Genomic DNA, 17,739 nt, shown 5'->3' on the forward strand with positions numbered 1-17,739 from the left:
TGGATCAAAAGGAACACTTCCACCTGGATCAAAAGGAAAAGAGTCAACTCTGGATCATAGAAATACTCTTGCCCAACTTCTTCCTCAAGATCTTCATTTTCAACATTAAGTGCAATTGCATTAGCTTCATCCACCTCATCTTCAAAATCCTCAAAAAGTAACATACTCTGAAGCTTGGGTTTGACATTTTTGTATATACACTTTGAGGCATGATCAGGTGTATACTTTTTCCCACACTTGAAACATAAGCCTTTCTCCTTTCTTTCTTTGTAAAGATCCATAGGAATAGACTTAGGATTCATGTTGGCTGAAATGGATTTAGGCTTGGTGTCCCCTTGTTTGAAGTCAACTCTAGGACTGCTGGTTGTCCTGAAATTATTTTGAGGTCTAGAAGCATTGAATGGTGGATAAGTTGGTGCCCGTAAGATCCCATTTGGCAAATGATTACTTCCATAATTGTTACCAACTTGCCTCTATTTAAAAACAATCCTTGGTTGTCCAAAACCAAGCTGAAATGAAGATTATCTTCTATATTTTCTTCCATAGAGCTCAGCAAGCTCAATAGCCTTAAAGAGGGAAGTAGGATTTTGTGCCATGACATCAGCTGATAAAGATGGTTCTAAACCATACGTATACTTGTGGAGCTTAGCCTCATCATTGATGCTTTCTACATATATGGTTAGGTTGAGAAATTGGTTAGTGTACTCTCTTACACTTAGGCCTCTTTGTTTCAAACCATACCATCTCCATGCCAATTTCTCTTTTTCAAGAGGGGAGACAAATACTTCACCCATAAGTGCCTTGAAAGCTTCACAATTCTCTACAAGTATGTTTTTTTTTTAAATATATCCCCACCAATTATGGGAAACTCCCTCCAAATGCAAGGAAGAAAAATGAATCTTCATGTCATCAGTTTTAGGGAATATATCAAAGTAGGATTCCATCTTAGAGGTCCACTCCTCTAAATCATATGGTGAAGATGACTGACCATTAAATTTAGCTAGAATAATCTTGTCCTTTAGCACTCTTTCATGGAATAGTTGCTATCCCAAAATAGGCTGATCATGAGTATCATGTATGGAACCCCAAAATTGAGACCGAAATCTCTCAATAGGTGGCTGAGAACCACTATGCAATCTTCTTGTTGGTAGAGAACCCCTAGAAATTTGAGTATTTATCCCAAAAGCTTGAGAATTAGCTTCATTCAAACTGCCCAAATAGTCATCATGCCATTGTGAAGCCTCTCCTACTTCATATTGGCTATTTGGTATGCCTCTTCTTCCAATAATCCCACGTCCATGATCATTTTGGTTAGATGGCTGAAGTGGGACTGAAGGCTCACTATTTGAATAAGCTTTCTCCTTAGCTTCTTTACATCCCATTTGCATTTGCATCCATTGGGAAAATTGTGCCATAATTTGAGCATTAGATTCCACTAACTTATCAATATAATCCTTTGTTTGAGTCATTGAATTCACTAACTTCTCAATGGAAGACTTCATTTGATCAGTAGACAAAACCATTTGCTCCATTCTTGATGTCATTCTCTATGTCTTTGTTCATGGACGCACAAGGTATTATTGAGTATACTAACTTCCCTTGGTTGTTGAGGCTCTTCAAGGCTCTCTTGAGGTGCATTATCCAACATGGAATCCCTGATTTGATGAGCATAATCTTCCTAGACCTTATTGTTACCCTTATGTCCTGCCGTAATAGTGCAGTCTTGCAATACCCCTTGTCAGAAAGATAGCTATAACTTTTGCTAGGAAACTCGGATATCAAAAAATTTTAGCTCAAATCAAAGCCAAGAATTCCCTCTTCGAGATGAGCTATAGCATGCTAAAAAAGATTTAGGACAAAAAATTGTGCAACTTGATTTCTGAGTCTAAATTGTCCAGGCCTGCACCCTATCTAAACTTGTAAGTGCCCTATTTTGATCCTATAAGGCAAGATAATAACCTCAAACGGTAACCAAACCCTATATAAGGTTGAATAGGACCTATGGGTACCCTGTAGTACCTACACTTGTACTTCAGTAATGAAGGGTATACCTGTAACAACTTGTAAATGCCATGTGGTGCCCTGTAAAATCCTTGTTTTACCGTGTTTTGAACCTGAAGATACTTGAGCCTTTGGAAAGTCTTCAATCTTCAATTCTCCACTCGTTGTACCTATGTGAGGGATAAAACGGCATGAGAGGCTCCCTACACGGGCTCAAAATCATCGGGAGGTGGGTAAAGTTCCCCCTGGGTTGGTTAGTTGCACCCCTTCGAGATCTTTGATAGTGAGGGAGGGTCACCTCTCTTTTGTCCCACTATCTCCCCCGGCATCCACCTTTTTCCTCCGTGGGTATATCAACATGGTAGTAGCTTGCTAATCTAATAAATTAGCATGAAATGCATTTGTGAAACATTCATTCAGCCCCTTTCATGAAATGCAATTGAATGAAATCTTGAAAGTTTGGGTAGGGGAAGGGTCTTACCAATGCAATTCAATGACTCACTGATTGCTAGTACTTACCCTTTTACAATATTTCAGCTTGGGTAAAAGAATTTAGCCAATCAATGGATTAGAGTGAACAAATTCATCAATCAATAGATTTAATAAATTGGATTCAAGTGTTATGATGGAAATTTCAGATTGAAGCCTCTAATTCACTGATTAGAACTAATATACATAGGGCAAGCATTGCATTACATGAATGGATTGATTCAAGCAAGGGTTGACTGAAATTTGATGGATATTTTTCATTTCTTTGATCTCTCAATCAAATGGATTAATGAGAGAGATTAAGAATTGAAGAAGAGTACCTTTGACATGGTTGATGATCACTTAATCAATCTTCATATGCTTGATAAAGCCTCTGGTGGTCCAATGTTGCCAAAATAATCCTCAGGACTTGTGTATTCAATGCTTAAGAACGAACTTGAAGCTTCAAATGCTTGATATTGAAGCATTAAACCCGTTTCCCCCTAATTTTGGCCCCATGGAAGCTCTTGAGCTTCAATCTTTGACCACTCCTTGCAATTTGTTGAAGAATCCTTACTGAAATGATCCCACAGGCTGAAAAGATGAAGAATCTTCAAGAAATTGTTGAGAAATGAAAGCTTGGGCTGAAGCTTTCATGGCTACCCTGTTCATGTAGGGTTTCAAGAGAGTGAAAGGATGAAAAATATAGCCCCATTTTGGAGTCTACACATCAGGGAGTTGAAGAAATCACTGCCAAAGACCATTTAGAAGAACCATAGCTGAAGATTGGCTGAAGATTGATGAAGAACAGGGCTAGAAAAATCAACACAAATTTCAAGCTACTGTCCTGCTCACGTGGCTAATCTTCCAGTCCATAAAATTGTATGCAACCTATTGCATTTGTTGCCTAGAATGCCATTATACAAGCCATTGTTGAAGAAGAGCAATGATAGTGAATAAGGAGAAGATCTCAGTTAGAAAAATCCATGGAAGCTTGGCCAAAGCTTGGAGAAAGAGGAAAGGAAGACCTCATTTGAGAAGTAACCACAGTTTAACCCCAAACTAAGCCCGGTTAACTCTCCTTTACCCTAGTTACCTCCAATTTTGCATGAAATTTTATGACGACTTGCCACTTTAGCCATCCTCTGCCATATTTGACCTTGGAGATCTCGAGATGTAGTCTCTTACTAACTGTAGATGGTCGACAGTGTTGAGAGAGAGAGAGAGTACGAGAGAGATACACAAGACATGTTCCCAAAGAATGATTCATTTTGATGTAGAGTTAGTATATATAGATGAGACCCAAGTCAAGTGAGAGATGATATATATAGTTGTAACATCCCCACTCAAACAAAGGTCTCTGGCTGGGAGTGAAAAAAACCTTGGGGAGAACAAGGGAAAAACCCGAGCCCCTATACATACCTACGATACAAAAATGATTTACTATAAAGTTTTCTTGAATACAATGATACATGCCTCAATCAGTGAGACAAGAACTTCGAACAATACCAAGTGCATGTCTTAATGAGCTAAAGTGAGCTTCACTAAGAGCTTTTGTGAAGATGTCTGCAACCATTTGATCACTAGGACAATGCTCCACCATAATGGAACCTTTCTTGACTTCATGTCGAACATAATGATAATGAATAGCAATATGCTTTGATTTACTATATTGTATATAGTCTTTGGTAAAGCTAATAGCACTTTGGTTATCACATCGAAGAGGTGTACTAGATGATGAAGGATGTCCCAAATCTGCAAGTAGTTGTTGAAGCCAAACTAGCTCGCGAGCTGCTAATGATGCAACAACATATTCGGCTTCAGTTGTAGAAACCGCAACACATCGTTGTTTCTTGCTGGACCAAGAAACCAAACATCCATTTACAAAGAAACAATTCCCACTTGTAGATCGCATGGATAAGTGTGAACTTGTCCAATCAGCGTCTGTATATCCAATAAGGTTAAGAGAAGTTGAGAAAGATAAAGAAGAATCCTCTTGACGACGATAAATAAGACCAAATTCCTTAGTACCCTTGAGGTACTTAAGAATACATTTTGCACCACTTCAATGAATAGTGGAAGGGGAAGAAAGATACTATCCCAAAAAGTTAGCTGAAAATAAAATATCTGGTCTTGTGTTTAAACCAATAAATTGAAGACAACCAACAAGATTAGCAAAAGGTTGATGAATGGCTGATTCTTCATTGCGTGTTGTAGATGTACCCTTGGTAGAGCTTGAAAGAATGGGAGTGTTGGCAGAGTGCGCATTTGTCAACCCAAACTTCTTAACAATATCATTAATAAACTTTGTCTGGTGAAGAAGAAGAATGCCTTGTTGTTGGTGTCGTTGAACTTGAATACCCAAACAAGAATGTATCTCACCAAGATCCACCATTTCAAATGCAATCGATAAAAGCTTCTTCATAGCATCCAAGAAAGCAATATTATTTGACACAAGAATAGTATCATCAACATATAGAGCAAGAATAATAAAATATTTATCCTCCCTTTTGATGTAAAGATTTGGGTTAGCAAAACATGCAACAAAACCTTTAGATGTGAGGAACTGATTAATCTTAATATACCAAGCACGAGAGGCTTGCTTCAATCCATATAATGCACGATGAAGCTAGAATACAAGATGCTCCTTTCCTGCAATCATAAAACCTTCAAGTTGCTCCATATAGATTTCTTCTTCAAGATCTCCATTGAGAAAAGCCGTTTTAACATGCATTTGGTGAATTTCTAGATCAAATAGTGTTGCAAAAGCCAAAATTATACGAACAGTTGTGGAGCACACAACGGGAGAAAATGTTTCTTGATAATCTGCTCCTGCAATCTTTGAGTAACTTTTTGCAACAAGTCGTGCTTTGAACTTATCAAACGAGCCATCAGCTTTGTTCTTGGTTTTATAAACCCATTTACATTTGATAGGAATACGATTTGGGGGGAGTTCAATAAGAATCCATGTACCTTTGGAGATTAAAGAATCATACTCAGCTTGCATAGCTTCTTGCCATTGATCCCTTTGAGACGAATTGATAGCTTCCATATACGATATTGGATCCTCTTGGACAGACATAGCATCATCAAAGACATCATATTCAATAGAATAGAATCCATGCTCTATCTGAATAGGAAGATCGACATAGATCTCCAAATTTTCATCAATCTTCTTTGGAGGTGAAGGAGTTTAATGATCATCAGAATTAGTAGAATCACAAAGCAAGTAAGGAAATGCACTAAGCAAAGACTGTGTATCATCTGAAACATTTGACGACCATGTGCCACCCATAGTCTTCTTATCAAATATAGCATCACGACTAATGATAACCTTTTGAGAAGAAGGATCACAAAATTTGTAACCTTTGGAATGATATGAATAACCAAGAAAAATAACCTTCAAACTTGGAGGATCCAACTTATGTCCAGTGTCCTTGGGCACATGAATATAAGCAATGCAGCCAAATGTGCGAAAGTGAGAGACTGAAGGTGTCTTCCCTGTCCAAATTGTTATAGGAATTTTACTAGCAGGTGCAGTAGTTGGAAGATGATTTTGAATCAAAACAGCTATTAGAAGTGCTTCAGTCCAAAACTTTCAAGACAAACCAGAGTGTATAAGCATGCAACGTATAGCATTAAGAATCGTGCGATTTTTGCACTCAGCAACACCATTTTGCTGAGTAGAATAAGGAACTATAAACTCATGATGAATACCTTGATCCTTACAGAAGTCATCAAATAGATTTGATACATATTCACCGCCATTGTCACTGCGAAGCATCTTTATAGAGAATCCAGTTTGAAGCTCCACACTTATCTTGTATTGTTTAAATATAGATAAAGCCTCAGACTTATGTCGAAGAAGATAGACATGTGTGTACCGTGAGAAATCATCAATAAAAGTTATAAAATATCGATATTGAGACTTTGAGGCAGGAAAAGGACCGCAAATATCGGTATGAACCAAATCCAAGAGAGCACAGGAATGTGATGAAGTAGAAGTGTGGAAAGGCGAATGATGGTGTTTTCCAAGTGCACAGTACTCACATATTCCCATACGTGGATGAGATCTAAGATCCATACCTTGCACAAGACCATGACGATGAAGATCAAGAATTTTCGCAAAATCGAAGTGTGCAAATCGTTGATGCCATAATTTGCAATTTGCATCTCCAGGGGTAGTAACAACATTTGCAACTGTATCGTTCAATGATAGCTCAAATAGATTACCATGTCGAGGAGCCACTACTATAGTGTGCTCGTCTTTCTCTATACGACATTGATTATGATCAAAGCCAACAAACAAACCAAGATCAACTAGATGAGCAACAGAAAGAAGATTTCTTTGCAAATATTGAACATGAAGAACTCCTCTTAATATTCTAGTGGATGAAGCAGTCCCGAGATATAAATCACCCACTCCTTTGACTTGACAAGTGGTATCATTCACAAGGTAAACAAACTTCTTGATAGGAAGAGAATGATAATTCTGAAGCCACTGTGATTGGTATGTCATGTTTCCAATGGCACCTGAATCAACGATGAATAGAGAACCATCATGAACATGAAGTACCTTTTCTGGAGAGATATCATGATGGATGAAATTGAGCTCCTGATGAGTATGATCATCATCAGTTGTAGTTTGTTGAACAATATAAGATCGAGAACGTTCTTCATCATATCTGCGTTTATAACAATGATGAGATGGATGATCTATATGTGCACAATAATCACAAGGAGGAAAACTTTTGGACGAGCGAGGTTGCTTTGTAGTAACTCCATGATCCTCATCATATTGACGTGCCCAGCAATCAGAAGCCACATGGTCTTTCTTATCACAATAAGAACAATGTTTGTTAGGATAAGCAAGACGAGAAGATTTACTACCTTGATTAGGGCGTCCACTGCTGAAAATGTGAAGCGGGATGCTTGCGAGCAACAAAAGCAGCATCAAAATCCCTTTGTTCGCGAGTAACCAAAACAGCATCAAATTTTTCCAAATGATGCTCATGACGTTGAGAATATTCGCTAAGAGATATACATGCTTTGTCAAAGTGGATATCATCCTTGTTAAACAAAATAGTGATGATATTGTCATATAAAGGATCTTTGATGGTATGAAGAAGTTGAATAACAATCTGATTTTTAGCAATAGAAGCGCCGACAGCACCAAGCTGATTGATAATGTCTTTAAAAGCCTCGATATGAGAGTGCATAGAAGTACCAACCTTATATTGAAGATTCTTCAAACAAGTTTGGAGATATAAAATTTCGGTGACCGATTTCTTCTCAAACGTTGAGATAAGATACTCCCAAACAGCATGAGAGGTTTCCAGATGAAAGACATCCAACATAAGTGAGTCAGGAAGTGCAGACAATATATAACTAGGAGCCGCTTTGTCAAGACAAATCCAATCAGTATGATCAATTTTTCATTGTTCAAATAATGGACCATCAGTAATCACATAATTGTTATTCATCACATCAACAGGTTGAATTGGGCAAGACAAGTTGTCCAAAACAATATCAAATAATTTGTCACCTTCAAGAATTAGCATCATCTTTGCTTTCCACCCAATCCTTAGAAGAAGGGAACCGAACGTTGGCAAGACGGATATCCGTTAACAATTACGCAATTGGCCATGCCTGTATGTCGAGAGAAAACAAATAAGATGAGATCGTAGAATCTGCAAACCATGATCAAGACGAGCGTAGTTGAGACGCATGACAATCAAAATAGGGATATGCACGTAAGAACTACGAAAAGTATTGAGTGACTAAAAAGAAAGCCCGAAATAGAGAGGCGTAACGTGCAAGATGAGATGACGCATATAAGAAAAGTGCTATTTCGATCGAGCAAAGAACATGAATGATAATAAAACATCGCTAAAAATAGCAAGATGTTTGCTTGTCGTAATCAACATCATTAACGAAGATGACTGATTAACAAACTATAATTGGGGATTAATGAACTGTAATTAGAATTAAAAGTTTAAATAAAGAATCGCAGATTCGAGCAGAATTGCTATCTTGAATCCTGAACTGTCATAACTTTTGATCTAGAACTCTGATTGACAAGCGATTTTGACAGGATTCGAGAGCACGACGAGAGCTACGTAGCCAGAACTAGTTTTTTAAGACAAAATTAACTAGTACTTCTAATTTGAATAAGTTCATATATCAAATCATCACTTGTGCAAAGAATTCAATCAAGTATAAACAATGAAACAACTTATCTTCCTTGTTGTTGCTACGCATCCATAGCTCTGATACCATGTTGAGAGAGAGAGAGAGAGAGTACGAGAGAGATACACAGGACATGCTCCCAAAGAATGATTCATATTGATGTAGATTTAGTATATATAGGTGAGACCCAAGTCAAGTGAGAGATGATATATATAGTTGTAACATACAGTACTCGACTACTTGCTCTCTTGTACAATTCTTGTCTGAATTGATTTTGATGGAAGAAAATAAGAATAAAAATAGAAGGGAAAAATGAATCAAAGACCAATGCTCTGATATCACTTGTTAGAGAGTGAACTAGGGAGAGAGAAAGAGGAGAGATAAGATTGCAAAAGAGAGAGAAAGACTACAGGAAGAGAGAAGAAGAAGAGTGATGAGGAGAGAGAAAGACTAGATTTAGAGAGAGAGACATGAAAGAGGGAGAAACCATGGAAGCTGTGAGCAAGATGGGAGAGAAGGACAATAATTGTATTAATGTGTCAAAAAGATGTGAGAAATTACATGTCCTCTCCTTTTATACCAATGTTAGTGTGACATGGCATAATATTAATATTATTTACACTAAGTCCTTATTCCCAACTTCTTATAGAAAGACTCAATCTATACCCTCAATATCAGAGGAGACAGTCAGTATTTTGGATCTTCCTCCAATCTTGGAGCCTGAGATGGAGGCAACGACCAATGCACTGATGCCCATGGATGCCAAGTCATCCAATCAACCAAGAGAGGAAGCATCCATACCATTATATAATGGGTACTGAGTATCTCACTTGAAGACGCTACTTGCGCTCCGAAGTGTGTAGGAAAAATATAGGTGGAGTGATGCAAGTGTGATTGAGTTTTTCATGTACATTCTACAATATGCTATGTTGATTTTTTTAACTCCATTATAAAAAACATGTGCTTTTTCAATGTGTTTTATGATTTTTTTACAGGTTTCTATAGTATCATATATTACCACTTGGAAATACCATGTCTGAGTCTCATAATTATGTGTGACTTGTTTTACAAAAGCTTGGCATGGACTTCAACAGCATCCATGCATGTGTCAATGATTGCATATTGTTTCGAGGAGACTACATGACTATGGAGACATGTCCAAAGTGTGGTGCTCACAGGTATCGATAAGATTTGCAAGGGCAAAACATCCCTCAGAAAGTTTTTAGACACTTTTCACTTATCCCACGTATACATCATATCTTTTGTGTGTCGGGCATGGCAAGCTTGACAACATGGCGTGCGTAGAATAGATCCACAGAAGGAGTCCGACGAATATCAGCGGATTCACATGCATGGAGCCACATTGACTCTACATTTCTAGGCCTTGCACGAGAGCCAAGAAATCTTTAGCTTTATCTTGCTATGGATGGCCTGAACCCATTTGATCTTTACTCAACTTCTTACAGTGTGGGGCATGTAGTCCTTGTTAACTACAACATTCCACCATGACTTTCTGCGAATAAAGGACATTTGATTCTTACCTTGCTCATCTGGGCGCTATAAAGTCAAGAATATGGACGTCTATCTCCATCCATTAGTTGATAAGCTTAAGATTTTGCGGGAGGAGGGGATCACCATGAAAGATATGAGCAAACAGGATGGTCGACGATCCAACAATACACGAGCCATTCTCATGTGGACCTTACATGACTTTTTGAGATTCAGAGAGTGCTCAATTAAGTAGGCTTCCATTCTCATTGGTAATGTCTAACATAACTCATTCAAGTTTGTCTTGACTAAATAGGGGTATTGGGATAGGTCTCGCTACCTAAAGTTATCATGTACGTCCATTGTGTGGGCCACAATTAGTAGACTCCTGAAGGTCATGAACCATGAAGAAGTATAACGTGTCCACCTGCTCACTTGTAGGACACGTCTTAGCAACCCATCGGGAAGAGAGTATAGAAAGCGCCGCCCGCACTTCCACGGAATGTCACCGGGTTTGTGATCTAGATATTTCCTAGTTTTCCATGATACGGAAGCATTCCAACCATTCCCACTTAGGACCGACCTGAATCAAGGTTCTCCTAGTGGTCAAATTCCTAGAACGGTAGCTAGTATCGAGCCCCAGGGGTGAACTACTTTACGCAGAAATGTCAGGATTGAAGCGGATTCATGCTGCACTTGGTTTAAGGAGAATGGGAAATGAGAGGGATGCAAAGCTCAACCTCTCTGCCCATAAGGCATAGTCCCATTCTGTTCCCCTAAAATAGCATAAATCGAGACTCTAGTATCCTAGATTCTAGGTCAACGTTCCTTGCTCTCAATTTCCTTTGAGAAAAGTTCCCGGCCAACTAGGACCACCCATCCGTAGGACGGACCCATGATCACATCCAACTAATTACCTACCACAGTTAGTTTGACATGCAAAAATAGCTTCCTTAATTAGCAAATTAGTTACCGGTTCCTTCACGTAATCTTAGCACTGACATAGAAAAACAATGTTAAACAAGCTCCTTTACAACAATTGATCTTATTTATCTTTGGAATACATAATTTAATCTAGCCTAAAGGCTAATCCATAATCCGCCCAAAGGCAATTCAGCAATCCTCAAGGATTACTAATCCAAGTAGACTAGTATGCAGGCCTCGAGATCCAATCCCGAGTCATGCGAGCCTCTTGTACAGGACCCAAAAGGCAAGGGATTTATGGCCAGAGCCCCCTTGGTTCCCAAGCATCCTCCTGCTCCAAGTAGCACCCAATGGAGAGACCTCTGGCGACGGGTTTGGTCCACATTCCTGGCGCGGCTAACAACCTGAAGCATTAATTATCTTTCCCTCTTTAGTTCCTTGAGCAAAGAAAGTACAAACAGTGCTCCTAACTTATACAAACACAATCAATCTAGTGGTCTTTTATTTGGCCAACTACTAAGGTCTAAATCCTTCTCTCTGAATGCATCTAGCATTCGATCTGGGATCAATTGCGACTTGGTAAGATCCCCAAGGGTTTCATTGTTTTTTTACCCTTTTACCCTTGGGCTAGGGTCATACCCTGTTAACCCAAATTAACCAACACCTTAGGTTCCTCAAATTATAGATAGTAAATCCTGGCAACTTTGTCGCTCTATCTTGATTTGTCAATCTCTTACTAGGCAATACATAACTTCCTCCAACTTGGCAAATTGGCCCAAGAAGGGTGATGTAGCAGGATGACTACTCATCCTCTTGCAAGTTAGACTTGCGCTAGAACGTGCCAACCTTGTTCTAAGGAGTGGCAACTCTACTTTGTGATTTAACAAAAAACCATGCGACATTGTAACTTGTTGCATAGGAGTTGCATCTGACTTACGGGATCGTTTTTTCCATCAAACGACATTTCTTGGTTAAGAAATATGCTTGGTCAAGATGTAGGGTTTGGGAGTCCTCTTGACCCAACCCAATCCCTAACCTTACTAGGCCAATAACATTTGGCCCTAGGGTTTCTAAACTCAATAGAAAGTCTAGTATTTGGTCATTCCATCCTTAGGGTAAAAACCCTAGATTGTTATTGTATGGGGGTCCAATTAACCCAAGCATTCCGTGAATGTGGGTAGGACCTTTGGGTTCGAAAGTCTCAACTTGGCATCCCAAGTGCGATACTAGGCAGAATTTTTTACGTACTAAACCCTACCTAGCACTTTGAGGTGTTCATCGTACCAACTAGTTACGCTTTTACCAATCCCTTGAGGGTTATACCATTACAAGTGATCTACCTAAAACGATCTAATTGTCTTGTGACAGGAATGATCTTTACTTAGAAGATATGTAAATACTTTTCCTAAGAGGTGCAAATAAATAAATTAAAGATGCAACATTCCATGCAAGTATGCGAATCATACTTTTACTTCTATGCAACTATAAGATCAAGGACCATTTCTTTTCCTTGCAAAAATCATGTTGATTGACAATTTGGGGGATAACTTGCATAAAACCTACATAGATTTACATCAAGATCTTTGCTTACAAACCTTTCGATTAATGCAATTGAATTTAAAGCTCTAATATGACATGCAACCTTTTCTAGATACAACTTTGATAAATGAAGTTCATGTATGAAGAATGTCATAAGACTTTTGTTGATTTAATCCGTTCTATGGCAATTAATCCGACTTAAAATGCACACATCCTTGCATGCAAGAGGTAAGTTCATGGTTTCCTTTTCATGCAATGCAATTCTTTGGACATTATTCTAACGGATATTAATGATTAGTTCTTACCAATCATATCTAGTAAACCGTGGCCTAGATGCATTATGTGCTTGTTCTTTCATGCGAGGAAGACAAGGATGCATTTAAAGAAATTTTCATCCTTTTAACCTATGCAATATACAATTGGGATTGTCACTTTGGACATGTAAGCAAAGAGAAACATGCAACTAAAACTGGTAAGACAAATGAGTAATTTGTATTCATAACTTACTCATGAAATTTAAATGTGCCCAATGCATTCCCTTTATGTGGAATCAAACTTTGAACTTGGGTATGAGGACTCGCACCGATGTCCACGTGTAAACTTGGGTTCGAGGCTCCCGCATGTACGCCTTGCGTCTTTGGCTTTGGAGCCATCGTTGATGTAGTGGACTTGGACTCCGTGTTGGGTCCTCGCCTTTATGCAATCTCCCAATTCCCTCCAAGCTTTGGCAACTCAGCCTCAAAAACTTGCCTACTTCCCCCTCGCGCAGGAATGCCTTTACAGGATGTGGATTTTAAGAAACTGGGGGAAAAGGCCGTGTGCACAAGGCTTATGGAAGCCTTATCTTTAGAAATCTTCTAAAGAAGCTTCCAAAAGCTTCTGTGTCAGAATGTGACGGGGAGGAAAATGATTGGAAAGGAGGGGTGAAGGGGACGATTGAAGGAGATGAAGATGATGATGGTGATCCTGGCATTGAGGGTGGCAGCCTGGCGGACTACGTGGCGCAACAGGGCGGCGATTTGGCGGGCTGCAACGTGGAGTTAATTCTCCTCAGACAGCACACTACTCTCTCCTCCTTTACCTCAAGCTCCAAGGGGGGTTTCATATAGGCTAAGGGGGGGAGAGATAGCCACCACGTGGATGGCTTGCATGCCTCCTCCCCTCCCTCATGCACTCCACCACTACGCCTTCCTCTTACACTCCCTCTCCCCCTACCATGCATTGGCTGAGGGAGGGGGTAATTATTAAAAAAAATTGCACTAAAATTATGGATTAACCCCTTTTTCCCCATGAAGGGTATTCTCATGCGGCTTGCGGGGTTTAGCCTTGGCCTTATTTACACAACAGGGTTGGGGTTTATTAACGTGCGCGCGGGGTAAGCATTTAATTGTCAACATTTTACGATGTGGGAGATCACTTGGGGGTGCCTTATTGCGCAGGATTTAAGGTTGACTTAATATTTTGATTGGAAATATTACATTCTCTCCCCCTTAGAGGAATGGAGATGTCCTCATCTTGAGAAGAGCTGGGGGTATTGTTGGTTGAGAGTACTTTCATCCATCCAAGTGGCATCCTCTTCGGGATAATCTTTCCACTGGACAAGGAATTCTCTCAAGGTTTTGGATCTCAAATACCTCTCCCTAACATCTAAGATCCTGTTAGGATGTAGCTCAAGGACTCCTTGGCTAGGCATTAAAACTTGTTGATCATCAAGCATATGACTAGGGTTAGGTACATGCTTCTTTAGTAGATTGATATGGAATACATTATGAACTTTCAGGTTCTCAGGGAGTTGAAGTCTGTAAGCATTAGGTCCTAGGCACTTGAGGATCTTGTAGGGTCCATAATACCTTGGGCTTAGCTTTTTGCATTCACCCAAGGATAAGGAACTCTTCTTTAGGCATACGCAAATGAAGACCATATCTCCTTTAGCGAAGGATCTATCTTGATGTTTCAAATCTGCATATGCCTTCTATCTATCCTTGGCGGCTTGGATGTCCAGTCTTATGGACTTCATTTGGTCATCCATATCTTCTAACATTTGCTTTGAAGCTTCAAACCTCAAGTTTGGATCCAAAAATTTGAAAGTACTTCGACAGTCCTGCCCATACAATGCTTGAAAAGGGGTCATCTGAATGCTTTGTTGATAAGAAGCATTGTAGGCAAACTCCACTAGTGGCAAGTATTGAATTCACTTTTTGGGTTCACGACAGTAGTGTGCCCTTAGCATATCCTCAATGACTTGTTTGACTCGGTTTGTTTGACCATCGGTTTGGGGATGGTAAGCTATACTAAAATAGAGTTGAGTCCCAATGGCTTCAAAGATAGCTCTTCAGAAGTGTGATGTGAAGAGTGAGTCATGATCACTAATGATTCTTCTGGTGGGTAACCCATGCAGTTTGAATATGTCCTTGATAAATAATATTGCGATGTCCGAGGCTTTATAGTTTGTCTTAGTAGGGATAAGATCTGCAACTTTGGTAAGCATATCAACCACAACTATGATGGAGTTGTATCCTCCCTGAACTTGGGGTAGGCCAACAAAAAATTCCATACTGATGAATTCCCATTTCATTTGGGGAATGTCAAGTGGTTGCAAATTTCTTGGCATTTTAACATGTTCGGCCTTAATGCATTGACCAGACAAGCATTCGGTGACATATTTGAGAACATCACATTTAAGCCTCTCCTAATAATAGCTCTTTCTGACTGCATTGAGGGTCTTGGCAAAGCTAGGATGTATTGAGAGAGGGGAATCATGAGCTTCTCAAAGTATCTTTTGCTTGAGTGACTGGCTTGCCAGTATACATAATCTCATTCTATAGTAGACAGGTCCACTATTGATGGAGAATTCTTAATACTTTGCCTGTAGCTTCGGGTTTTGATCCTTGATAGGGATCTCCCTTAGCATCTTCTGCTAGGTTGGATCATGGGATGTCTCTTCTCTAGCTAGCTCAAGTATTGGGTTGTTTGGCATGGATACCTTTGTGGCTAGAGATCTAGCTGTTGATGGATCTTGCAAGATTAGAGAATTTAGAAATACCTTGCAACTAAGTGCATTGGCAACTACATTCTCCTTTCCAAGCCAGTATTTGATTTCAAAATCGTATTCCTCCAGTACTTCAATCCATCGACGTTGCCTCATGTTGAGCTCATTTTGGGTAAAGATCCATTTGAAACTTTTATGATCCGTCACTAGGGTAAACTTGTTACCTAGCAAGTAGTGTCTCCATAGCTTGAGAGCCTGGATGACAGCTAATAGCTCTAGATCATGGATAGCATAGTTCCTCTCATGGCTCTTCAGTTTCCTTGAAGAGTATGTTGTTAGCTATATATAGTGTTAGCTATATATAGTTTCATGGACCCGGGAGCTCTGAATCCCTTGGATCTGGAAGCCTGAATACAGACTACTCTCCTCCTTGCATTCTCCCTTATGCAGCCTTCCACTCATTGAACGGCATGTTTTTCTGTGCTTCAAAGAGCCTTAGAGCTGGCCTCCTGTTGTGGATGCTGCCGAGTTTGATTGGCTTCCACAGTTTCTTGCAGCTGCAATCAAAGCAAGGAAAGAAGGATATGTCTATGAAAACTCGATTAACTATTTGCGAGGGTCACAATGGCACTGATTCCTCCAATGGGGATGTACTGATATTTCCAAACTTTGTCCAATATAGGGGATTAACTCATTTTTATGTGGATACCTTTGTGGAAGAAGTCCTAGTACATAATCGAGAATGGGTACCAGGAAGGCCAGAGAGGCTGCGTGGCATGCATATCTTTGTGTGTGCACATCAGAGTCATGATATTCAATGTGGTATTTTGGGCCCTGTTATCATTAAGAAGTTCAAAGATAAGCTATATGCTCGAGGTCTCACTACTTATGTAGCTGTAAAACCATGTTCTCATGTGGGGGGCCCCAAGTATGCAGCAAATTTTATTTGTTATGGCTCTAATGCAACAGGTGCAGTCTCAAGCCACTGCTATGAATATGTTACCCCAGATGATGTCAACAATGTTTTGGATGAACTTTTGGACCGATGGTTCTTGGCTTCCCCGCAGAGCAATTGTTGTAGCCAGATAAATAATCTAGAGGAACAGACTATGCAAAATCTAGTTGGGCATGCTGATGAAGTTCTTTCTTTTAGAATTGAGGATGGGCAAGTCAAGGAGCAAGTTGTGAGGCAAACAATAATTTAGGGTACTCATTGTGAGAGTTTCTTAATGTCTTTACTTTTACTCCTATTCATGATAATCGTCCTCATTTGTTATTTCATTTATATTCTTTCCAACAGATGATCATCCTCGTTCGTTATTCCAGCTGATGAGGGTCTATATTCCAGCTGATGACACATTATTTCATTTATATTCTTTCTAGATTATGAGTGTCTATGTTCTAGCTAATGAATTTTTTTTAAATTTATATTCTATTCATGGGGCCCCACATGTGTTATGTTGTCTATAGAGCGGCGTCATGAACCGTCTCTATAGACTTTGTGTTGTTCTAATGCCACTGTAACTTTTTTCTTTAAGTTTTAATGTGACAAATATACTGCTTACATCCCAACTTCAGTTGAAGGAATTTCTTGGAGATTTTATCTTTTGCAATGATGTCGCTTATTCTTATTTTACATGTTGTATATTTAAGAGTGATAAAGATATTTTGATGCCTCTGAATAGGCTGTTGTAATTCAGGAGTGATGTAGCTCCTTTGATGCCTATGAATAGGCTCTTGTAAGTTCAGCTTTGTAATTTTAGTTCTTGCGAGTTCTTCGACTCCACCTTCTTCTTGTGCTCCTCACCCTCTCGTCATTGCTGAAGAAGGAAAAGAAGCAGGAGTCTCCCACACACACTCTTACGTGCACACAACATATCCGCATCTCACACATGCTTCCATCTTTTTCTGACCAGACCTCTGTTGACCTGCCAACGAATTTCGACACTTCCAGCAAGGTCATCCTTTGTTCCATCGCTACTTTACCGAAGGCAATCCAATCGAGCGCGGTGCCTTCCCTTTTTCTTTGCTTATTACGCTCTTATTTACAATACCAATGTTGTATTCTTTGATCCAGCAGAGTCCAAGGGACTCGGCATTAGGGCTTCCTGCTTACTCGTGCTCTATCACAATTTGGAGTG

General features: G+C 39.5%; 1 pseudogene; it reads left to right on the forward strand.

Moving 5' to 3' along the window:
- The window catches only part of LOC148041635 (uncharacterized), a 39,491-nt pseudogene extending 22,688 nt beyond the window's left edge, over positions 1–16,803 (forward strand).
- Positions 16,804–17,739: the final 936 nt, after the last annotated feature.

This window comes from Lygodium microphyllum, chromosome 1, assembly GCF_053477565.2.
Source record: "Lygodium microphyllum isolate KBCC chromosome 1, Lygodium_microphyllum_v1.1.10, whole genome shotgun sequence".
Lineage (NCBI taxonomy): Eukaryota > Viridiplantae > Streptophyta > Polypodiopsida > Schizaeales > Lygodiaceae > Lygodium > Lygodium microphyllum.